Source organism: Molothrus ater, chromosome 3, assembly GCF_012460135.2.
Source record: "Molothrus ater isolate BHLD 08-10-18 breed brown headed cowbird chromosome 3, BPBGC_Mater_1.1, whole genome shotgun sequence".
Lineage (NCBI taxonomy): Eukaryota > Metazoa > Chordata > Aves > Passeriformes > Icteridae > Molothrus > Molothrus ater.
The window spans coordinates 52,430,722-52,456,968 of NC_050480.2; the positions used below are offsets into that span (position 1 = coordinate 52,430,722).

General features: G+C 43.8%; 1 protein-coding gene across 1 annotated transcript in view; it reads right to left on the reverse strand.

Moving 5' to 3' along the window:
* TAGAP (T cell activation RhoGTPase activating protein) overlaps positions 1–26,247 on the reverse strand; it is a 45,277-nt gene that overhangs the window by 10,745 nt on the left and 8,285 nt on the right. The gene's annotated exons all lie outside the window — the stretch shown is intronic.

A 26,247-nucleotide genomic window follows, 5' to 3' on the forward strand; every position in this document is an offset into this window, starting at 1 on the left:
AGTCATGCCAAAATTACTTTAAAGCAGCCTATTTTATTACAAAAAAGCAGGGATCCTAAAATGCTATGGTTTGGCAGAGTAATTGTATGGCAACACAGAGGGAATCTTGGCAGTTTTTGTGAAAAGCAGTAAGCAAGCATGTGCTGATTCCTGCCAAGCACTGCAGAACTGTGTGCAAGCTTCCAGGGTCAGAAGAGCTGCTCTCACACCTACTTGCCAGAGCAGCTTCACAGCTTCCCCATCAGCATGGAAAAGGTAACACGGGTGTAGGCCCCAAAGCCGATCTCCACCATGAATATTAACAGAAAAGGCCTGTCTTATGAGATGTTTACAAGTTCCCTTATATGAACAACTTCTCTCCCTGAGGAGGCTGATTCCCTCTCTACCTCCCAGTTCTGCTTTGCAGACTGGAAACTTTTGCTGTGGTCCACTCCTCCCTCGGTTTGGTACAGATCTTACAGCACGATGCATCAGAGCAATGTGTTTGTTGTACCAGAGCCACTGCCCTGGGGCAAGGAGAACAGATGGCAGGTGGCTGGGGTACACCTGGAGTTGTTTGCAGTCAATGTGTTTCTCCCAGTCAATCCCTGACTAAGTGAATGCACTGTCCTTCAAAAACACTGGATGTTTACACAAAGATCAGGGCTTGGGAGAGGCAGTGGATTTGCAAGGGTTTTGTAGGACTAGCCTGTGTAGAAGTTCTTCCCCTGCTGTGCACCAGGATGCTTCCCTCAGTTCTCCTGAAGTGTTCTACATTCACTGAAAAGAAAGCAGGAGCAGGGAGGTCCTGCAGAGCAGACAAGCCTGGGTGGATCCAGCCCTCTTAAGGACTGTATTTGCCCCTTGAGATGTGAAGCATTTTCCTTATAGAAGCCAGGACAACAGTTTGATGCCTCTGCTTCCGCTGGCTGATTCCAACCAGCCCCTTTCTCCCCCCAGACTATGGCTGCTTTTGTGGTCCACTCCCAAGCCTTCTGCCCAGCCAGTATTTGGAGGGAGGGCTTATATAGCACTTGCTGCAAACATGAACCAATGGTGATTTTTGGTGATTTTCCCCTTTGTGTGAGCTCCAGTCAAGCTAGGCATTCTCTCCTTTTTTCTTCTCTTACGCTGTGGCTATATGAGGGACTTTAGAAAATGGCAATGAAAGAGCAACATCGATTGGCATGAGAAAGAAGTCAGGAGTTGGCAGTGAAAAAAGAAATAAAGAATAAATCTGCTGTGACTGGAGACTGTTTCCTTCTCTCCTTATCAAACCACAAATGGGAAAACCCCAGCCACAGCTCACTGTTGTTTATTTCTCTTACTTTTGCAAATGTTTGACAACATGGCTTTTAGGAAGGAGGGACTGTGTGAATGAATCCTGAAACTCGCCTTTGCCCTGTTATCATACCAGCAAGGAGGCAGCAGGAGCATAAGCTGTGAGAAGGGTACGGTGGAATGAGCCTGGAGCAGGGATCCTTTCAAGCCCATATAGAGCAGAAAGAGCCTTCATCAGTGCTGCTCCATGTGGAAAAGGGATTGTATTCCCATTTTGTCTTCACTGCCACAACTGCAGTCTCCCCAGGGAACAATAGGAACATTTACCAAAATAAGGAAAGCAGTTGTGCCAAACTCAGAAAGCTGTTGGGTTGGTTGTTTTTTGGAAGGGAAAGCTCTGTACAAGCTGTTGACGAGCTCAAAGAACAAAGTGGCAAGTGGGTTCCTGGAAAGAGGCCACATTTATAGATGCCTTCTGAAGGCAGCTCTGATTTCCTACCACTCTCCAGAGTCTGTTGTGGGATCCATAGACATGGTTCAGGGTTTGATCACAGAAAAGAGGTCAGACAGACCTTTGATCAGATGAGTCTCTGCTTCCTACCTGTAACAATTCAGAACAAGAACCACCAACCCAGCCGGTGCTGAACTCCTACAGGTTTAGTCAGGTGGAGTCTGGGCTTGTGCTAAACCTGCCTTTGGAAAGTGAAATGCACTGTCAGTTTTTCCCAGCTCTGTTCAGCTGATTTCTATTCTAAATTAGATATCAAGGTTAGATTGCAGTGTGGGTTAGATTGCACCACCCTTCTATACACTGTGCTACTACTGCATGGGAAAGTTTACAAATCAAAAACAACTCTATAAATACAGCACAGGGTGTACTCTATGCCCTTCCCATGACACCATTTCGGTTGCATTTGCTTTGCAGAATGGTTTGTTTATTCCTTCATGGGTGCTTCCCCCAAGATTAAGTTGGCAGCTCTAAAGATTTTTACTCATCCTCAGGTGACTGGGTCCACTGGATGCTTTTTCAGTTGTGGAGAGCAGGTGCATATGGGCCATTTTTCTAAAAGGTCTGTGCTGTTGTTTGGCTGTTCTGCATTCAGCTTGCTATTGTATCTCTGTGGCACTTGGGAATTACTCATTCCTTAGGTTCCCTGAGGTGACTAGCCCAAAGGAATCAGGGAATTGAAGTTGCCCATTGTTTCTGACTGAGCAGATGCAGATCTAAACTTTTTCTTACTTACACGAAAATAGTAGAGAACATGTATAATTCAGTCTAAAATCTGTTCTTTTCAAAATCTCTGGTCGAAGGTACTCAAACAATATTGAAAAGTGATATGCTTACTTTTTTTTTGTTACTCTACCAGATTTTTCACCTAATTTGCTTCTTTATGTTTTTCATTTGCAAATCAGAAAATGAGATAGGACTTTTTGCCAAGCTCATTTGCCATCAGGGAACGATTATGCTTCCTACCGAATACAGAGCAGTGCAAATCTTGATTTTACTTTTCAGGATTAACACTAATATTTTCTTTTAGATTTTTTTTTTAACATAGGTTTGTATATCTCTTGTTTCTGCACCTTCCATTTTGCATTGAATCTCAGCATCAAAATTATCTCAGATCTCAAAATGTGAATTAAGGGAAACAAAAAAGAAGCTGAATTTGACATTGAATTCTAACTTGCATGTGATTTTTCAGGCATCAGTCATCTCACTTTCACATTAAATATGATCTTTAGACTGGCACTGGCCTAGGAACCAGTCTGGAATAAGACCAAGAAAACCTGGCCGAAGTATAATTTGGGGTTTCATTGTACATGTGTCCCATTGATACAGAAACTAGAAAAGAAAGGCAGGCTTGGCAATGCAAGACCTTACCACTGCCCTGGCTCCAAGCATTGCAAGTGCCATGAACACAGCTGTTATTGTAGGTGCCCAGGAGAAACAACCAGAAGTAGTTGGATTTTGCCCATCATTTCTCTCCAGCTGGCTTGCTCTGAGCCCCAGGGGTTTGATGGGAACATCCCCAAACTCTTCATCACTGTTTTGCCCTTGTGAGTTTGTCATTCCTGTGTTGTCACCTGCTTCCTAAGTAATAAGTACAACTGCTAGTAACCAGGTCCTCAACACCGCTAAATTCACCAAGAATAGGAACTCTTATGAGCGCACATCTAGATTCCATTCTCCAGGCAAAAGCAGTGTCAGGTAAAGCAAATCTTTCCAGGGACAACTCTGCTAACTACAGCTGAACTCCTCTGAGCGCATTTGACCCCATGCTTCGAAAGGATTATTTGTTGTCATGTGCTGTCCGTGTCCTTGCACATCCGCACACTGCAAAATAAAATGTTCTGTGAAGTTTTGGCCACCCATCAAACTCAAGATGATAAATTTGAAACAAACATCTCCATATTAGCTGGTGATTGCCCTATTGTTGCTACTAGCAACAGCTCCCCCCTTAGTGTTTTAAATAAACACTCCACTTCTGTACTGCTATCCCATTTTAAAGCATGACTACCTTATGAGGATTTCTGAGAGCAAATGCTTCTCATGGCACGGGCTCTGCCTCCTGCTGCAGAGCATCACAAGGTCTCTGGGAGGAAGGGACGTGCAGGGAGTGGAGGAGCCCACAGGGCAGCAGCCCCAACCAGCGCAACTGGAGGGCACTGAGGGCTGCCACACCCAGAGCCACAGCAGCCAGGTCCTCACCTTCACATCTGGAAAAGCACAGTGACACTTCCAGGCCAGGAAAAAGGGAGAAATTCCCATCCTGCAGGGCAAGCAGGAGCTGGGATCTCCCCCTTGGGAGAGTGGGGTCAGAGGAAGACAAAAACTTTTGAGTTCAGCTGTTTGACCCATTGCTGGAGAGGGCCCAGCTTGAAGGTCAGGCTGTTCCCTTCAGGCCTGCATTCCTGCAAAGTCAGCCATTAATTTATGCTGCTGACATGCAAGCCAGGTGCTGTTAAACTGCCTTTACTCATTCTGCCTGTGTGTGCCTGCTCTGGACCCTGCATTTTAGTCTTTCAGTCCTGCAGTCACTGCACAGAGATGACATTAAGGAGTATGTAGAGAAGCTACCCTGCATGCCACAATGTCCATTTTCCTGTTCAGTGATGGTGGAGGCTTGAAAGGAAGAATTTGTTCTTCATTTCCACTTCCTTTTAAAGGTTTGTTTGTGCTTTGTTTGAGCTTTACCTTTTCTCCCACTCAGCAGAGGATGTTTCTTTGGGATTTTTTTCTCTGAAAGCAGTACCTGTGTGTGTTCTTACAGTCACACACTGCTTTACTAAGAAATAGCAAGAAATTTTGTGAGGGGAGGATATATCTTTAACCAGGCCAAATGATACAGCTACAAAACCATTCCTCAGGTCTGAAAAGAAATTTCTGTCTTCACTCTCAGGACAAGCTGAGAAGAAATGCTCTGAATTTTACCAGATCCATTGATCAGTTACTTGTTAAGAAAAGATCAGATACCCCAGAAGTACCTCAAGAAGGGTCTTTTCAAAGAGAGATGAAATCCTCTTTCCTTTAGGCACCAAAAGATCTCAAAATGCTAAGCCAAAAGATGTACAGTTCAGCAACTGCTGTAACATTTGAGTAAGCCAGATACCATATTTACTACAGAATCTTAGTTCTGCTTGTGCAACACTGTGAACTGACCTTTTCCTTGTATAACTTAATTAAACTTTGTGTTCAGAGGATAAACATGAACACTCATTAGCCTGTAAGTTATGCCAAACTGAAGGTGATGGTACATGTGTCAGGGAGTTCTTCTTCCATTTAGTACTTGGCAGGGCAAAGTGGCTATCATTGCATTATACAAAAATTTCCAGAGTTTATCTTTCAAATTTAACCTCTTGGAATCATTACATTACCACCTCCAGTGCTATACTCAGCAAAACAATGTTTGAAGTTACAACATATCGTAGTAATTGACACCTGTCTGGGCTGTTTTAGGAGAGCCAGATTGCTGGAAGAGGAGTTTGCAAGGCCTTTCTTATGTCCCAGTGGTTGTTCCTCCTCCCTCCTCCCTGGTTCTATTTGCTTCCAGAACCAAGTATTCTCACAGTTTTCTTTGGATGAGAGTGTGCTGCAACATAAACCTGTCATAACTGTGAGACTGACATGAATAAACAATGCAGATAATATTTTCATTCTGGCCTTAAAGGAACAGTCCTGATGAACGTCACAAGCATGGAAAAAAGTCATTACATTAACAATGGAACATGCTTACTCAGCACTCAGTAATCAACCCCTAAATGTAAACAAGCTATAACACAGTAATCCCCCTATCAGGGAATTTTCAGACTAACCAAAGACTGTAATTGCATCTTCGTGTTGGGATTTTGTAGGTGAACTCTGGGAGATGCTTCAGTTTGCCCTTTGATTTTCCATGCAACATCTGAAAGGTAACCTGCTTTCTTTCTGCCTCAGTTTCTTATTAATAATGGGCTGAAAATAAAAGGTCACTGTACTGCATAAGGTGCTTTGATATCTTTTGTTGAAAAGTGGTACATACAGGAGAAGCCTGTAAATAGTTCAACAGCTATTCCCTCTCCTGCCTCCAGTGCACTATACAGCAAAGAGAAGACCTTAATTTTAGCCCTATACAGCAAACCTTCCACAAATAAAAGCATGTTTTGAAGTGCATCACTCATGAGAAAAATACATTTTTGTCTGGGCGCTATTTGTTGGGACAAGAGCTTGTCCCTCCAAGGTCTTTGCAGTTCTACTTGCCACATCAGAATGTAGCAGTCACTTTCTGGCCGTGTCACATACACATTTGTTTTAAGTATGAAGCTTATGGTAGGATAATATATGAAAATGTGACAACATGTTATCATGTACCAATGAAATAAACATTCAATATGGTGACTGAACCAGCCATTTTATCTAGATTGTGTAATTAGAAACATTCTGAGCATGAACTCCCCTCTCTTTGCCTGGCCTCTGGCAAGGGATCTGACATGGGGGCTCCAGCATGGTCACAGCAGAGGCTATGCTTTCATCATCAGGCTGATAGTGGAAATGGTGTTGCCTGATGTCTACATGCTCTATCAGGAGTTGCTTCCCTCAATGCAAGCTTGGGAAGAGCTGCATGGCACTGAAGTAATTGCAGCAACTTTGTATCTTCAAGTTCCTAAGGTCCTTGCCTTATATGTTCAACATAGAAGAAGTGCTGAAGGTAAGAGGTAGCTGCAAATTCCATAAACTTCATATTTAATCTTCAAAAAATCACTGGGACAGTGACTGGATGAATATATGTATGGAGGTTGACTGCTTGCTCTGTATCCCAATGACAAGCCAGTGAACACTCCTTTCCACCACTGTGACACCATCTGTATGCCAAAGTATTTGATGCAGTTCATCACTTGGCTGAAAAGTGCACAGACAAGTGCTTAGCTGAACATGCTGGGCTGGAGGATGAACTAAATACTTTTTGTACCAAGGCAGAAATCACTGCTTTATCCTTATAATTAGTAGGTTTGTCCCTTTCCTCGACTCTTATCATGAACCAATGAAAATCATTGCATTTGGGCTAATGTATCACTTAAGAGCTTGAAATTCTGGTCTTTCATTTTCAGTACACTGGAGTACCTGGTCAAGAGACAAGGCCCATTTTATACCCCACAGATTGCTTATTTTTAAGAGCAGGGGAAGAATCCAATAACAAAAGGGAACAATATCCTCTCTTTGGTCAACCAGTGTTTTTACTTAGCTTACCTTAGAGAAATTTGGATGTGGTTTGGCCAGTGTTCTGTGTAGATAAAGTGATTTTAATGAAAATAAGAAAAAAACCCTCATGCCTGTATTATCCAGACTCTTCTCTAAATACTGGATGATGTTGTACTTACTGAAAAAAAAAATCAAAAAGTTTCATCAGCTTGAAAGTAGTTGCCTAATTTCTTATACAGAGATAATTCATTAAAAGGAAATTACAGTCAGACACTGGTTGTTCTCCTCTCTTCCTTCTCTTTTTTATTCTTTACAATTGTTTAGCAGATCCAAGTTTTAGTTCCTCAAAATTCAGTTTTTGTTTGTTCTCTTTTTCTCAATGTGCAAGATGCCACCGGTCTTACAGAATGAATTTTCCCGCCAAAACTGCCTTCTCTCACAGTGGTTTTTGTGGCTGTTTCTGTACTCGTGTAGGAATACCCAAATAGAGCCCTATTCCTACAGCCTGGCTCTCCAGGCATCCCAGGTATAAAAATACCACCATTTTGTTTAGGTGGTGTTCAAAATTAAACAGAGATAAGTTTCCACAGAAAATGGGAAAAAAATCCCAGGCCTCCGTTTTTGGATTGTGGCTGTTTGAGAGAGCACTTACAAAAGCCTGCTGTCATGAAATAGTCTATTATTTTTAGTGAACTTCTGTTCTCAAAATGGGGAATTTCCATTAGGAACCACGGAATGGAGGTTTCACAATGATACACATGTCTGAGCGCTCTGCTTTGTATGGTATGGGTATCATCCTGGTCCTTGTTCCTTGGAAGAGAAGAGGGTATGGAAACAGCACATGCCCACTGGTGGGATTTTATTTCCTTTGCCCCAGCTTCCGCACCATCTCCGTGGGAACAGGCTGGAGCTGGCCTTGGTGGCTGTGGGAATCCTTGTGCTGGGGAGTTACTGGGGGTTCTGGTGAGGAAGTGGAGCCAAAGACCAAATCCTTAAAGATACTTAGGGACCTATTGCCTTTTTAATCACCCACTCACCCTGAATTAAAACAGGAGCTGAGAATCTAACTGCCTTGGCAAATTTTGGATGAGATTAGTCTCAGGGAGAGGTCAGGCAGGCTCCAGCAGCCTGAGGTATTACTCCTTGCAGTTTGCTCTTCTTCATGACTACTGTGCACTAAGCATGGCTGAGATAAAACTAACCTGCATTTAGGCAGTGCTTTCCATTTGATCCTTTTGATTTTCAGTAACAGTGAAAGGTACAGGGAGTCTACCTGATGCAGCCCCGAAATCACCTCTATAGAAAATAGATGGTAAAAACATATAACCATGACCTAGACTGCACCAGATAATACAGAGGATGGATTTAATATCAGGGTGCTTGCCTGGAATTCTAGGTCTGGGGACACAGATAGAAAACGCATGTGGTGGCTCAGCATCTAGGTTTTGATTTGAGTTGTCACAGAAATATGGCACAAAAACATCACAAAGCTGGGATTCAGAGATGAATTGCTCTAAATAATGCTTTCAGTCAATGACTCGTCTCTATAAAAATGAGTATGATTCAAAGATCTAGTTCCAGGCAAAATCTTATGAATGAAGAGATTTCATTGTGTCCCTAGAGGAGCTGTTCTGAATGAACTCTGCCTTGGACTAACTTATGGGGCCACAATGAGAGGTTCCCTTAGTGCAATATCCTTTACTGTAAGTGGGCACTGAATCACTGATATCCTCTGGCACATCCTCACCATGGTACCATATGTATAAGCCTTTAACAGCACTTTGGCATGCTAATAATCTTGTGCACAGGCAGGAACCATTCCTTCTTCACAAGTCTTGCATTAAAAAAAGGTTACACATGACCCCAGGAAAATGAGGAAGGTATAATTTTCTTTCATGAACAGTGTTAAACTGCAAGGTGTAAAATACAAATCCCATGAATATCTTGCAGGAATTCAGGAGGTGTTGGGATCTTCCCATATAATACAGAACAATAACAGAAGGGTAGAGAAAACCAAGAAGCCATCCTAGTGTATCGTCTGACTATGGATAGTGGCATTTGCACACATCACGGCTGATTTGTACTACAGACTCCCCAGCTGTCACTGAGCCTCACCCCATTAATGCTGGCTAACCTGAATCCCACTTACCAGCTATCCTATGGGGGAGTGCATGTGTGCTCACACTTCTCTCAACACCTCCAGGAATGGTTACGCTTCAATTGAAGAGCAGCTAGTTACAAACCTTTGAGGTCCCTGCTGACTGCAGCTCTCTGTAGAAGAGGCCTGAAGACAGAGTGATACAAATACCTTTGCATTATTTTCTTCAAGCCCACTAAGTTTATGGGGAGGTAGAAAGTACCAAATGTTGTCAAAGACAATTAGGAAATAATGCCACCATTTTCCTTCCACCCATACTGCTCACAGTATTCAACAGTAGTACCTTGCTCTTAAACTCTTCTTCCCAGCAGAAGCTCTCACTCTGCTCTTTTGTGCCCTGAAGTGCATCTCATCTACCTACCTAGGTTCCCTTCAGCAGCATGAGTCCATACCATTCTCATGCCTCTTATGACAAAAGAAGCCCGGGATTCCCATGTCTCATTTCTCCTGATGGTTTTGTAATAGTTGCTTTAGCCTGTCATTCCATTGGAGATGCCCTAAGCTGGGTCCAGATCTCAGCTTTGCCCAGGACACAGGGTGCAAAACACTCCCAGGACAGGAGCTGGGTTTATGCCTCCAGACCAAGCAGAAAGCAGGCAAAAAAAGGAGTGAGAGCAGAGGCAGATCAGCAGATGGGACTGCACATGTCAGCAAGGGCCTCCTGTGAAGGCTGCATAATAGCAGGTGCCAGTGAGAGGATGTTCCAGCCCAGTTGTGCACTCAAAAAGTAATCGCTGGTGACATTTCTTCACATCATCCTCCTCCTCAGAGAGGAACTGGCAGGTTCTGAGAGGTTTGTGTGTGGGAGGCTGATAAAACTACAAGTGGGGTCTGCTTCCATGCTATGAACCAACAAGGAAGCAGGGACAAAACAGTCCCTTTAATCTGACCAGTTGTAGTAACTTTCAGACTTGCAACAATCTACAAGAGAATACAGCTAAGTAAGAGTTTGCCCAGGTTCACCTTGCTGAGACTGGGGTCTTTTGCCCATTTCTCTCATTAAGGCTGCTCCCAAAAGCAAAGGTTTAAGCATTCAGAATGATACAAAGCGAGGGCCATAGAAAGCCTTCCACCAGGGCCATGGCAGCTGATCTGCTGAGTAACTGTCTCAAAGGCACATCAGAGGGATTTTCTCTGCAAACCCGGTTCACGTGACAGACAGCATCATAAGATCTGTGTCAGCTGGTCAGTCTCTTGCCTCAACACCTAGTGGCTTGTTGTGCAAGCATGAAAGGTTTCTACAACTCAGATACACTCAACTTCTTTTTACTGAGCTTCTGACTTTGTTGCCAGTCAAGCCTGACATGTGTTTTTCTCTTGAAAGCAACTGTGTGCATTTTGTTGTTTGAGAAATTTGCTGAACTGATCATTCCCACGACCAGAATTCTCTGTTTTCTGAGACATGCTGGTCATCATTGCCTCACTAGGTCTTCCCCCAGTGCTGAGATGACCATTGTTTCTATCAGCCTCACTGCAGCTGACTGACTTAGGTTTGTGATTACAAACCACAATACACTTGAAAAAGTCAGAGAAAGGTTTCAGATTACTTGGTAACACAGAGAAGAATGGTTGTCAAAATCATGCCTCACTAACTAGCCTTCAGTCAGCCCAAAACAAGGCAAAAATTCTCTTGGACCCCTGGGAAACAGTTATTTGTCAATACCACCTGTGGGTGACTTCAAGCTATTTTTTTTTCCACATTTTTCTCTTAGGGGATTTCAACCTTTTCACAGATGACTTCCTTTGTAGACCTTCAGAAACTCAAAAACAGACACACACACACACACACACACACACACACACACACTCACTCATACACACATACACACTAACACCTGTATCCATCAGGGTAAATACAAATAACTCTTCTGTGACATAACACTTATCTAGATTGTACATTAAATATGCTGAATGTCATTTATCAGTCCAAGTCACTGGGGCACATTCTGTGTCTGGCCATGTTCCTGAGTGTCCCGTCAGATGAGAGCCTCATTTGATTGCAATGTTAGAACAGCAGCACCTCTGCCATCCTCCCTACTTCCAGGACAAAAGACAGATGGAGAATATGGGTTTTGCAAAACAAGGTGAGAAAGACATGACTTGAACTAGCTTCATTCTTCTCCAGATCTCCCCAGATCCTGGCTGGTCCCCAGGACCACTGCCAGCCAGCTCCCAGACCTCTCTACGATTCTTCTTTTCTTTGCAGTGTGAGGCATCATCAGAGGCAGAGCAAAAGTGATCAAACAAACAAATCTTCTTTTCAGAGTAGGAAACTTAACCTTTTGCAAATACTTTCTAACTCGGAAGATGGTGAAGCCAGACCCCTATCCCCAGGGCAAGGAGGAAAGTCAGGGAGCTCTAACTGGTTCTCAAGACACCAGCTGCCATCAGCTGTGTACTCTGTGCTGGAAAGGCAGACAGTGCTCCCAGCCTTAGGAAGGTCTTCCATGGCTATCAGACAACACTGGATGCACAGCAACTGCAACAGACAACATCCTGGCCACTGCTCTGAGCTGATGGTAATCTGAATTATCCCAAAATGACCAAGAAAACCTGCATTTTGAGGAGGCTGGCCAGAATCTCTCTGAGTATTACCTTTATTTCCTGATAAAAATGTACTGTGTAAGGAAAAAACTAACAGGATCAATCCTAACAAATGCAGACATCCATATACACAGGTAGGCAGCATTTGTCTGCTTACATGATTCTGTCATTTCTACTTGGGGGAAAAAAACAGGGACATCCTGGGCAGGTTTGCAGACTACATTTGCAATTCACATCAGTATTAGTTCTGAGCCATACAGTGTCTGTTTAAGGGGACTACCCTGCCCTTTTTCCATGCTGACTGTGTTGAGGTGTCTGCAGAGCAAATCGCCAGGCAATGCCTAATCTGAAGCTTCTTCATTGCAGTCTGATCCTCGGGGCTGTGGTTTTCTGAACAGACAAACACAGTCTCCTTACATTGTCTTTAAATATACTCAAGGATGGGGAAGCCCAAAAAGTCTGAGTTACAGAAGCATTCGGTAAGAATGGCATACCCTGTGAATGAGACTAGCATTTGTATTAACTCTGGAGGCTTCAGTAGCATCCTTCTACTTCCTGATTTTAAAAACAACTTGGGGAACTTCCTTTCTTGGGTTATTTTGGAACTTCTGCTTGTAGTTGTGATTGAAACCAAGACTTGTGAAGATGTGTGGTGGTGGTAAGCCCCTACTGATGACCACAGCAAACCTCCACACCCCAATATTCAGCAGCTCATGGAAGCCTTGAACACAGTTGAGGTTTCAGCTTGGGCCATTCTGTTGGAGAAAACTAGTGTACATTAAAACATAAGAATGTAGAAAATTAGCAGGCTGGATCATTCTCCTGAACCACCTAATCCAGATTTCTATCTCTAATGGCAAATTATGCTACTTGTTTCAGAAATAGTTGCAGATCTCATACCTTTATAAGAAGGTTTTTCTTCCAAGCCTCTAGTTTATTAATTTTATATACTCTTGAGAAAAGCATACAGGAATAGGCTGATTTAGTTTCTTATTTAATTAAAACTGTTTTCCTATAAAGAGTTGGAATAATAGTACACTGGTAACAATTCCAGTTTTACCAATACATCACCTTCTGTCCCTATGAGCAGAAGAGCAGAGAGTTCAAAAGAAAGATTGCTGGTAGGGAGTCAGAGCATTCTTCTGGGCACCTTCTACCCTCCAAAGTAGAATCACTCTACAAACTTTTGTGTAATCCAAGCAAGCTGTCCCACATATGCTGCCCTTTTGCATTATGTCTTGGCAGTGGGACTGTGAGCTTGCTGCCCTCGAAGGGAGAAGAGCCTTTTTGTGACAGAGCCTCTACTTTCACACCACTTTGTTCTCTCTGCCATACCCAGAAAGATCCTTACCTTGGTTGTTCTCTGTAAAGCAGCATACAGTCATGTTAAAGAATGGGGACATTCACTAAGTGAATTAATGTGTTCTTTTATTACATTAGTCTTTTCATGCAACAAAAGCAAGATGAAAAATTCTTGAATGAGCCTACACTCAACATTCTTTGTTTAATTACCCTATTTCTCCCTCAAAGCACCTTTAAATGATACTTTTTTGTGCTGTCTGCTAACAAAGGTAGATGAAAACATTTCCATTAAAGGCACAGCCTTTCTTCTTGGCAGAAGAAAGAACAGCTGGGTTGCCATTCACTTCCCTCAGCCACCTGAGAAACAGCCAATAAAAATAAAGACTCAAAGATTTCCAATTTCCAGTAGCCCTATCAGGAAAAAAACTAAATGGGAAAAAAACCCCCACCACCAAACAAGCCCCAAATAACTAGGAAAGACTCCTTCTCTTTCTTGTGTTTCTCAGGAAAAAAAAAAAAACAAAACAAAACAAACAAACAAAAAACCAAAACACAGACCTATACCATATTATCACAAAAGAGGCATTGCAAATTGATTTTAGGAATTCTGCCTTTGGGTGTCTCCTAGGGAAATTTCTCATGGGAAGTGCATCTGATACAGTAATACAATAACTGAACAATAACTGAAACTTTTTTAATTACTCTAAACAATGGAAATGAAAAACTACATCTGGGCTGGTTTTAAGAAGAAATTAATAAGAATGCATTTATGTCTTTCTGTTCTTTTTCAGTCATCTCTCTCTGATAAGTCACTTCTCAGCAGACATGAAGAGCATTGATGGGAAGCAGAAGATGCTCTTTGACCATTAGTATGACAAATACTGCAATTGAGGCTGAATCAGTAGGTGCAGCCTTTGCTATTTCCCACCCCTTCAGACTGATAAATTAATTCATCCTCTGACTAATTTAAGAAGTGTGGGCTTTACGAAGAAGTACCAACTTGATAGAATGTAGGAGGAAAGTAAAAAGTCAGTGAAGTGCAGTGGCCTGACTGACCTGTGCACGGGCTGGATGTTTTGCCTGTGAGAAGAGAAAGGGTGTTCAGGGGTCTTTACAGTTTAAGACTGTAGCAGCAAGTCTTTCAGAAAAGCTCGTATATTTTCTTCCCCAAGAATTTGGAGCTTAGGCTTAAAATTTTAGCCAATGAAAGTTTAGTCTTCCTAAGAACCAAACCAAATTCTTTGTCTCCTGTAGAATGATCAAAGTCCCTTTCTCCAATACTGACACGAAAAGGAAAATTAGTCTGATTTGTAGTGGTGCTTTTCTAAATATGCAGCACAGCTACCTGGGCAGGAGGATGCCATCATTTTTACTACATGTATGAGCTACACAGAGTTTAGATGCATGCCTGCAGAACAGTTAGAGGAAAAAACAAAATAACTCCAAAACCCAACCAAAAAACAAAGAGCAGGTGCCAGGAACATTGTACTTCATAACATATTCTGTGCCTGCTAGGGTACAGAAAACCTTTCCTTCTGTTACTACAAAGGAGCTGTCCTGGTCCACTGGGCAAAAGCTTTGCTAAGAGTCACTAGTCAGATCGATTTACACACTAGAGTGCAACGCATCCAGCTGGCACCTGTTTACAGTGGCAGCATTTTCTGAATAATGGTCTACCATGTCCTAGATTCCTGATGCTTTTTTTTGAGAGGATAAAAAACTTTAAAACCATTGTTCTCCTCAGGGTGCCTGGTCTCCTCCATTTTCCTCTTGCCTGTGAAGCTTACAAAAAAACCCAAGAGCTGGGACCCTGAAATTAGCACTTTACCCAGCAAATGGGCTAGAGAAATGTTTATGAGATGTGGAGCAGATGAAATGCATTTAAATGTTGAACTTAATCTTTTTTGTGCTGTGGACCTCCCTAGAGTTATCCTAGCAGCCCTCCTCACACTAAGACTGTCAGGGAAATTCCCTTTCTGCCTTTAGTGTCTTCCTGAATTATTATATTTCAAAGTTTCTTCAAATTAGAGAGATTATGTCTCTCTCATTTCCATTTGTTTCAAAGGATCTGCTCATCAGATAGCGTCTGAACCAGAGTCTGTATTACCAGTTTCTAAGTGGAGAAATTAACCAGAAAAGTAGTGCTGGAGAAGGAGGAAAGCTGCTCATGGCTGAACTCCAGTGGGGAAGAGCAGTGGATATCAATGATTTCGTCAAGGTGAGCACAGATTTAATGCAAGTTGCTCTTCTGAAATGAAAGCTTGTGCCCTTCATGTATATCTAGAAACATCAGATGGCTGATTTGAAACTCATTGATGAATGCTTAAGTGCTAGATTCATTGAAAAGTTGTCAAGCACTGGAACAGGCTGCCCAAGGAGGTGGTGCAGTCCCCATTCCTGGAGGTAATTAAAAGATGTGTAGATGGGGCACTTGGAGACATGGTTTTGTGGTGGGCTTGGCAGTATCAGGTTAAGGGTTGGACTCAACGATCTTGGAGGTATTTTCCAAGCTCATTGATTCTACAAAGAGTCAATTGACTGTTTTGTTAAGGAAGAGTTACTGTGGCAGTATGTTATGGATATATAGAAAGGCTGAGTTTATGGTCTGAGGGTGGGCATGCTTGATTGACTCTGCTGTTGTTGATCTCACCATGAGCATGATTACTATTGACCTTGCTTATTACAGCACAGGGCCTGGGCTCAGCCAAATCAGAGCACCCCAGGTGACACAGGGACCAGGTTTCTGCCTGGCACAACAGGTACCTGAGGTCTGTGCAAGGAGAAGGTTCCCAGCTTTTCAAATGAAGGACCTGCTACCAGTTTCCTGGGAAATGGTTTTATAACCTAAGCATAACAGCCTGGAGAGTTGTGTCCTAAGCAGGTTCTCTGAAGTTAGGATGTGGGCAGATCCCCTGGGGGCAGTGACATGCCCATTAGCAGGTCCAGGCTGATGAGCAAGGTGCTGAGGACAAAGCTGCAGCCACTTGACTGTGCTGCTCCCCCAGCCACCTATCCACATGTGAGCCTCCAGCAGGGCCAAAGTGGGACATTTGCTGAGGAAAAATAGGTGAGGTTTGTCTCTTCACAAAATGAAGGGAAGATTGAAACTGTTTTAAAAACTACTTCTGCATTATGAAAAGTTTAACTGAACATAAAATTCTTTCACTGAAAAAAATATCATTTCTTCACCTGAACACCAGCTATTCAAAATGTGAGACAACTTCTTCCAATTTCAGGACCAAAGTTCCCAGCAGCCTGCCAAAAATAAGATTTTGAGCAGCTGTTCTTAAGAAATCAAGCTCCTTTCAAGTTTCTTCTTCAAGCCAGCTCCAAAAATATTGTTTGATTGGCTTGGTGTAGGTCAGAAGCAGAGTTGCAGATTCACCCAGCTCACTGGTGGTTGGCTCAGCACGGCTCCAAGCAGAGACTGACTTTCACTTTCAGTTTGGCTTTGAGCTCACTCGTGCAGAAGTTAAACTTTGAGAAATCCCCAAACACAAAGCCTAGCCACAGTACTACAATTAGTCAAGTGTAGGATTTTCCCATTGTCTGTTTATAACTGACTACAAGGTGTCTTGGGGTTTTTTGTTATTTCCCAAGAAACACTTTAAATGGGGGCTTTCAGGGTTTATTTTTAGATATATGAAAAAAAGAAAATGTAAGATGTAAGAAAATCTATTTCATTTTATATTTATGAGACATCATCAGTAGGGTTGCTGCTATTAGCAAAGGGGAGATGGTTTCTCATTGCTGGGTTTCTGGGAAGCTGTGATCCAAGGTCACTGTGGGTCAAAACTTACAATTGTGGAAAACCTTATAACTGTGTGGCTAGCTGTTGTTAAATATTCCTGCTTGCCCGAGAAAATGAGGAATTGTCTCTCTAGATGCATCTTGGATGGGTTTTGTCCGTTTAGATGCTTATTCTTTTGCCGTCCTGCAACCAGGCCTTGATTTTTGCAATGAAGCTCTGGAAGTAACACATCAGAGTCATGTTCTGAGCTGGAAGAAGGGCCAAAGGTGAGATCTGGCCTAGGCCTTACAGAACAACACTTTTAAGAGGATGGTGAAAACTATGCTTAGGTGAGGACTGCTGGATGAGGAAATGTCTATCAGAAGAAACACATTCTTCTTTTCTCCTTAGGAAAACAGGTAACATGAGCACATAGGTTCATCCACAAGGCCAGGAAATAGTCCATTAAATCATCTAGTCTGGCTGCATGTCCACACTGGAATTTCATCTGGTTAGTGTTGGAGCAAACCCAGCCAGCAATGTGTGATTTACTGTGATTCAAACTTTCACACTGGCTTATAGACAGCATGCTTATTTTCAGCTTTTATTTTTTCCCAGTTTGCACAGCTACCTCTTCTCCTAATATCAATTTCACTTACTTCCAAGATCCCCATCTTGCAGTTGTTTCCCTTACAATAACACACCCACACAAATCCAAATCATCTTCTGATCTTCTTTTTACTATGTTACCTAGGCTAATATCCTTCAGATTCATTCTGCAGGGCTTTCTCAAACTCTTCCGCAGATTTTAAGGGATCTTTCTACAGTTTCATCAAGTTTTCAAATGGTTTAAAAATCTCAGACACCAATGTGTCAGACATCCTTTAGTCCCACTGTTTCAAACATTTTTCTAATTTAAAATTAATCTCCTTACTTCTGCTAATTGCTTTGCATATACCCAAAGGCCACATCAAGCTTTGAGTAAATAAAAGCTTCATTACAAGTGGTTGTCTGAGTAATAAATACCTGAAAGATGCTTTAAAACAAGTTACCTGTTCCAGTTTCCATTATCCACCTTAATTAAAGCAAAATATGGACCATGGACACCCAGAGGATAAAAGAGCTATGCTATTCCTTAGGAATGCTGAGGCCAGGTGCCATGGGCCATGCAGACACTGGTGGACAGGTCTGTCCAGAGATGCTGTGGACCTTTGGCTGCAGGAGCGGTGGGGACATCTTTCCCATGACTCTGGGGATGCCAGGATTCCCCAAAACTTTATACCTGCAGTCTCAAGGAAACCCAAATTCATACCCAAGCAGAATAATGTTGATAAAACACCAGTATACAGATACAGAGTGTAGAGATTGACTCACAGAGTAGACATCCTTTTGACCAAGAGCTTTTTTAAGGGCTTGCACACAGTGGGTGCACAGTGAGGACAGGATTAAGGCATCCTCCTGGATGAGTTCTGTGGGATCAGACAGTACAAGAGGCCTGGAAATACAATAGTTGACTATATATATATTCTGTTTATACTGTTCACTAGGAAATTATACTGTTTGCTAGGAAATAGATGCCACGAGTTTGGCTAAAATTCCTCCTCCTAGCCAGAGGTGGGCAACTCAGACTCCATTTTCCCATTAAAGTAAGTGGAATGTTGCTTTTATGGCTGTGACAGATTTAAAATTAAATAGTCCACCCACTGATGTATGAGTGTTGCACGCGAAGAACCAAGTCATACTTTATCCTCCCCTGGGAACTCCTCAAGTCCCTTGCTTTTCACTGGATGCTTGAAATCTAAGCAACTGCTATCTCTTTTATGTGTCAAAACCAGCAGCATTTCCTCAGGCGACACCTTTATGGGATTAATTCATTTCCATGCCCATGTCTCTTCTTATTAATCCACCAATATATGTGGAGCAGTGGAACTCCTGTGACTGCATCTCAGCCCTGGATCCTTCAGTGCCTGGGTTTTTTCTGATTGTAAGCTGGGGGCCTGCCACTTAGTTTTCCAGTAGGGGACAGTGGGAAGTGACTGCTGCCTGGGATGAGAGAGGAGAAGAGGATTGGCTTTGAGACTCTAACAGGTCTGTGTTGCCACATAAAACCCATGCCAAACACCTGGTCCTGTCTTCAGTATACCAGGGCCCTCCATTGGCTTGGGTGGCCTACAGACACCTGCACTTGGAGGAATGGAAGAAAGAACATTCACCTCTGCAAGTTGCGGGTCCCTCCATGGCTGCAAATCCTCAAGTGAACTGGACTGAGACCAACTGAGGATCTTATGCCTTCCACTCTGCCCTCTCTCATGCAGGGTTAAGAAGTGCAGATGTATTTTCTATCTCATTGGCACCTGGTTCCCATACCAGGTAACACTCAAATCTCCGGGGACCACAAAGAGAGCAGAATCAGAGTGAGACACCGTGTGAAGCACACCTCCAAGGCATAAGAAGGTTCTCCTTCAGCAGCCAGCTAGTTTCATCTGCCTGTTGCCTGCCTAGCTGCCTCTTCCTCTGCAGGGCAGGTGACATGGTGACATGTGGAATGAAAAACACAGATGATGCTCCACTAATCCCCTTCTCTCGTGCAACAAGAGCACTGCTTCCTCCCCTGCCCTTGCTTGCTGTGCCAGCTGAGTGCTGTCAGGGAGCTCAGGACTGCCGAGAACTGCAAAGGTTTTGCTGCTTTGGTTGACATTTAACTATTCACCAATTTTGTAGAGACTGAAGGGAAAGGTGCTGCTTGTGGGAGGTGATATGAAGAAAGGAGAAAGAGGGGGAGTAGCAAGTGTCATCCAGTAAGAGCTGTCTGAGCATGTTTACACATTTTGACCTTGGCTGTCTTAAGGACAGAGCCCTTCTGGGTCCGTCACAGCCATGTGAGGCTACAGGCACCCATGCTTGGCTAAACCTGGGAGTTAAGTATTCCTGGGCCTGGTTAGCAGGAGATTGTCTGGCAGTAGAGGCATTGCATAACTGTGTTATTGAACTTAAACACCCTGCCAAATGTGAGACCACAGGCAGAGAGTGGGAGGAAACCCTCTGGTTCTACTCTTGCTAGTGACATCATGGCACAATTCAAAGTTGATCCCCAAACAAACTTGGAGACACCTCACCCTGGCTCTCCTAGCTTCAATAAACACCAAAGACTCCCTGTCAGGGAACTGCTTCAGGCACACCTGAGCAAGAGAAGGATAAGTGTCATGTGGCTCAACTCAGCCCTGGGGCTTCTCACAGCATTGAGATGGCCCTGCAGCCCATTGTCTTTCCTGATCTCAAAGGTGCCCATTGCCACTGTCATAAGTGGGCTGCACAAGGACATGCCAAGTGCCTTTGCTTTGGGGTAACAACAGGACTCAGCTCTCATCTGCTTTTCATTCATTCATAAATCTCAGTATTCCTCCTGGGAGGATGCTGAGGAGGACAACAAAGTGAATTGTCTCTGGGCATGCAGGAAATCATGTGGGACTGGAAGTAATGTGGAAAAGGAAAATTCCAAATTTTCCTAAGCCTGAAACATTTAGTTTGGCTTTGCTTTGGCTTTAGCTTGGAATCCCACCTAGGTCAGCTTGGGGCACTGGAGTGGGTCTAAGCAGATTAGCAATGTCCTTTCATGGCTGGAAGTGGAGAAGGGAGCTAAAGAGACCAGGGCTGCACTGCTGGCACAGCTGGGCCCTGCCCACACCCTGGACTCAGGGCAGAGGGTGGTTCTTCACAGTGTCCTCACCTGGTGCGGAGGAGATGCTAAACTGACCATGGCAACACTGGCACAAACCTGGTTCTGTGGTGACCTGGCATGGGGCAGTCCACATTTTTGCTGTCCAAGGCTATTACCCTGCCAAGCAAAGGAGACATTATCCAAGCTGCCTTCTGGGGCTGTCCAGCTTGTGCCAGGTTCCAGATGGTGTCAAGATGCTGCTGGCAAGAGCTGGCTGGCCTGGGCTGAGCTGTGCTGTGCTGGGAACCCCTGAGCAATTTCTGAGAAGGACAATCCTGTTTGAGTGATGGGGAAAGTCCTTGACAACAACACGTTTGCTAGCAGAGCAGGTGCCCTGGTGAGCCCCAGGAGACCTCTGGGGCTGCCTCATGCTGCAGAGGATGGGAGGGTCCTGGATGGAGGCTCCGGAGTGCCCATGGTGCCAGTGGTCTGCATGTCTGGCACACTGCTGGCTGTGCTGCCCAGCCTGCAGCAGCAGCAGGGGGAGATGGCAGGCATGAGTGTCAGCCTGGGGACGCCCACAGTGTGTTTCCTTTCCAGCAGCACACAGGATGTTAGCTGTCATGGGTGTTCACTAGCCCGCAGCGCGATGCTCCCGATTTCCATCAGTGCATCTTTCGGTTTGAGGCTCTCTCTCAGACCCAGTTTTTAACAGGGTCACAGCACTGAAAGCCCCCATCCTTCTGAGGTCTTCTCTAGGTGCAATTTTTTTTAATTGTAATGAAGAAGCCTGTATTCTACTAGCATCCCATGAGCACCACTGGCCATTTATGGAGTTTGTCCAGAGGGCTGCAATGCTGATGGACTCAGCTAAGTCCTAGGCAACATTGCACGTGGTGCTGCTGCATGTTCCTTGTGGCATGTAGATATGAATAGCTCTGTGTGTGAAGAAAGGTCATTAAAACCTCAGAGTTTCATTTAGAAGTAAAATGAAATTATTAGCTGTTTAGAGATAAGCTGGTTATGACTGAGGCTTGGACACAAAATAAAAGTTTTACTGTTTTTAACAAGATGTGTTGGTGGAAGTACAGATTCTGCCCTGCATGGAGCAGCTGTTCAGGTCAGCATCTGTGAGGGCAGCAGCTGCTGCCCAGCCCTGGGTGTGGCTTGTCACTGGCCACCTCATGAGCACTCTGCTCCCACCAGTCTGCCAGTGAAACAGAGAGAGCGTGTGCTCCCAAGTTGATCTCCAGTGAGAAGTCTCCAGCTTACTTTAAGCCCCATCATGCAGCACTGTAATACAGAAATAGCAGATCTGGTACCAGAGCACCCAGCAGCCTTTGCTGCTGTTTATAAGCCCCAGACAGGAAATGGTGTTAAGTGGGAACAGGGCTGTAACACCTGAAGACCCTCCAGTCTTTTAAAGGCTGCGTGGATGCTTTTATGGCCCACTGCACTGGGACACCTCTGGTCACACGGCCGTGTGGGCTCTGCAGGCCATCCTGCTGTGGGCTGATCCCTGGTGGGACACATTCCCAATTCACTCCACTGAACTCTTCTGATCAGAGTCCACTGGGACTGCTCCTGGAGTCACAGATGTGTTTGTGGCAACATCAGCCAGTGTCAGGGCAATATTGTTTCAAAACATATTTACTTCCCATGTTTCTGGAGTTTATTGAATACATTTGGGTTGCACTTTCATGAAATTGTAATTTATCAAAAGCACAATGAAGAATCACAGGCCAAGTTTCTGAAGCTCAAATTTAAGTTAGGTCATAGGTAGAATAAAAGTTTAAAGATCTCTACCAACAACAACATATATTTCCCAATGAGAAACTTTTTAGATTGAGTGGTATTTTCAGTGTTACTTTTCTTCAACAAATGTAACTTTTCCAAAGAAAGCAGATATGTTCTATAATAATGTCAGCCAGCCTCTGAGTTTCTCAGCAGTACAATTTCTATTAATTGTTTTGAACCAACCCACATGAGAAGCTAGACACATTATTCTGTGTTTTTAAATAGGTCTGTTTTCACAAAACTCTTTCTCAAGAAATTGCTCTTAATAAATATGAAGTACTTTTACTTGTCACTTGTATTATAAAAAGAGAGGGATCCTGCATGGATCAGAGCCCTGTTATGCTAAGGGTTAATAATAAGAAAAATCTTACCCTGAAAAAACCTCATCTTTTGAGTTTGCTCCAGGTCTCTGCAGTCCCTGATTGTCTTATAACTACCTCCAAATTAATCATCCCCATCCTTCTGTTGAGTTCTTAACTTCTCCATTCCTCACAATATCATTATCCTTATGAGGAAAGGCAGAATTATTAACCCTGTGTTACAGATGGGGACTTGTGGTGCAGAGGTGAAATGTCATGCTGAAGGTTGTCTGAACCAGAGCAGGGGGTGGATGCCCACTCTTCCTCTAAAAGCAGCACCCTGACTGCTATGCTTCCATTCAGTTGGTCCTCTGATAGTATTACATTTTTATTCATTAATTTCCCATTGGTCAGTCTATGAAAGAAAACTCACAGCATATTATCAGCTGGTTACACAAGAGAGCTAAAACATTTAGCTATTATAAGTGCACAAAGGGTGAAAAATAAAGTTAGTAAAAGTGAATGAAGAGAAAAAGTGAAGGGCAGGAGCAGTATAGCTGCCAAGGAGTCGTGGGAGGGTATGGAAAGGAAATTAAAGCTTCGAGCTGACCCATAAAACTCCGTGGTGTTACCAGCAACCTCACTGAATTCACCTTCAGAGACTGTGTTTTGCAGCAACCTTCATTGACATCTGCCCACTTCAGTTCTGTGGCCAGCCAGGAACCTTCCCACCTCCCTAAACCACAGCCTTCCACACCGGGGTCTCTGCTGTCAGCCCCCACGCTCTGCATGACTCACCCCCTCTGCATCTCTGCAGACACTTGCCTGAGCTTTCTCAGCTTGTCATGGCAAGAATAAAAAGGCAAATAAGTGGGGTTGCATGATGACAGGAATCAGATCTTCAGTTTTGGGACAGGATCCAGAATCTCTGTAGGGGAGTTCAGCACATGCTGTGCCTCCCTGCTTAGACCTGGCTGCCTGGGCAGGAAAAGGAGCAAGGGTAACACAGAAAAGACCACACAGAGCCCAAGCTCTCCCACTCCTTGTTCTTTCAGTGTGAAGAACCTCCCAAAATGATGTTTTCCTCCACAAGGAAATGCTGTGCTACCTTCATTATCAGGTGGGAAACCAAGAGAGTCATTAGTTAAATGACTTTCCCAAATGTCACACTAAAGGCTGTAGATAAGACTTGCTTCACTTTCCTGAAAGACAGTGAAGTGTTGACTTCAGTACAATGCTCCTCTCAGCTCCTGCAACTGCTTCTGCAGTCATGGCAAGGGTTAGTCTGTGTCCACTGATATCTCTAACATGACATCAGTGGAAATCTCAGTGAAAACCCTGTGGGGTAGGAATCCTGCCCCCATGAATATTTGAAGAGGATGCACGTTAATTAATGTCTTCCCTGTCAGGAGTGGGCAATGAAGTTAGCACCAAATGAGCAATATGCAAACTCAGCCTCAGAAGTACACAAGATGTCTGGTACAAATTAAACATCAATTCTCTGAAAATATCCTCTAGACATCCCAAGGAATAAGTTTCTTTAGGGTGTCAGTTTGTTATGGAGGCTGTTTCCTTTAAAGCAAAAGATTTGCCTTATATACTGCCTGAAGTTAGTCATTGGTAGTTTTCCAACATAAATCCAAAGGATTTCTGATTGGCCTGTTGATTAATAACCAGAAAGTAAGAACAGGATTATGCTTATGTTACCTTTTCCTAATGCTACTGATAATTTCTCAATGGGTTCAGAAACCAGACACTTCAGTGACTTTTATCTCATGAGCCAACTCTTCATGCAATGTCTGGGTTGCACTGGTTAATTAGAATATAGCCTGCATGCTATTGCAATAAGGAATTGGTTTGAGGGCTGGATGATGCCAGTTTCTAAACCATTGAACCTGCAGGAATAATAAATTTATCAATTTTCTGGAAATTACTAATGGTTCAGTCCCAAAAATCACCTGCATTAGCCCAATCTAGTTGTGAAATTCTGAAAGGGAAAGAAAAAAATCACATTTAGACTGAGAACAGTCAGGACTGGACAGTTCACAGTTTGGCAACCAGCTCACAAAGGCTACTGCTGCCATGTGAAATTTGTCCTCACTCTATAGTGGCTATGCAGGACAGTGTTCCAGTAAGTTCTCCATGGCATATGCATAGCTTACTGCCTGCACAGAAAAAAAATCAGGGAATATTTCATCTGTGACTGCTCTCCATCCTGAAAGGTGACAGCTTCATGAAGGTGGGTTACTTGTAACAATTCCACCTTCCTGCTGTGAAGTGTGATAGAGGCTTTTCTTTTTATGTTTCTCTAGGTGCAGGGGCTTTAAAGCATGTCTGCAGATAGCAAGTCTGGAGTGTTGCCCAAGATGGCAGCATTTTTTGAGACACAATTGACATTTTTTGTTTCAAGGCTGATTAGATTGTGCTGATCACAGACACTTAAAAAATCACTTTCCACAGGGCTTTGTGGCCCTTTTCCATTGCTTCACGTCACAGTGAAGCCACCAGTGGCTTGGTCACGAGGCTGTGAGGTCTTAGGGAGGGACTGTGTGTGCAGCACAAAGGAAGCTGGGTCTGACCTGACTTTCACAACTTTCTTCTGCACCTCAGAGGTTTTGTATATTCATTGACTCCAATGTATTCAGTAGAAATGATACTCCATTTTGTAAAATGAGCTGATCCAAGGTCTTGTTTAGTGCTGTGAGGCATGTGCTGATGAATAAGCTGGGGGTCTGTCCAGGCTACTGGGATTAGCACAGCTCAAGGGATAGGCTAAGCAGGCAGCCACCCACAGGAGCAAAGAGTGTGAAAAGCATCACAGCTCTCCTGCCCACACTGTCTGGAGAGCGATGTGGAGGCGAGGCTCAGGACAGAGGGAGGTGGCAGCCACTGCTGAACCACCACTTGGAGGAGCAAAATTAGGGGCTGGCACGACCTGCAAATTAGCTGATGGCACCAGCAACGATGTGGATTAGACCACTGAGAATGCTCTGCAGGAGCTCTTGGTAAATGCTGCCTCCTGCAGAAATGGGAGGGAGGGCCCATGCTAAGCATGAAGTGGGGATGAGGCATTGGGACAACTCTCCTGCCCAGCACACTCTGTTTTCATAGACAGATGTCCAAAAACCAAAGCCAGAGGCTGAAGGATGGAGGAACTCAGGGTTGGACAAGAGGCACAACTGCTCCTTCAACTGATCACCTCTATCACCAGCTAACACAGGGATGCTGCTGTCTCCTTCCCACAGCGACATTAACAGCCCCTTTTTCCTGCAGGTGTCTCGAGTTTGTAGCTATTGTGGGGAGGAGGGTGGGGTGGGCTGTGTGATAGTATTTTTCACTTGTAACACCTACCAAATTATGGCATCAACAAAAAACAGAGCAGTGGGTCCTAGGCACTCATTCAGTATTTGAGTTCCTCCTGTCCTCCTGGCCTGTAGGATGATTCTGGGCTCTGAGATGGAGCCATATGGAAAGCCAGGAGGTGTCACACAGAGCCACTTCACAGACTTCAATCAGGAATGTTTCCAGCAAAAGAAAAATGTGTTAAACTAGGCTGTTCTCACAGTCTGACAGCTCCTGATGTTCATGTCAAGAAATGAATGCAAAAAAATGTGCTCTCTCTGAACAGAGATATAACTGCCAAATAATTAATAAGAGCTCACACAGCACAACTTGTCCCTTCCCCGTGCAAGGAATGCTCAAGGCCTTGAATTTTTGAAAAATGAAAACCCAAGAAATTGGCGCCCTTTCTGCCTTTCCCCTGGAAGATTTTTTTGTAACACATAATGAGCCCACTTGCAACACCACCATGCCCAGTTAGCAGAG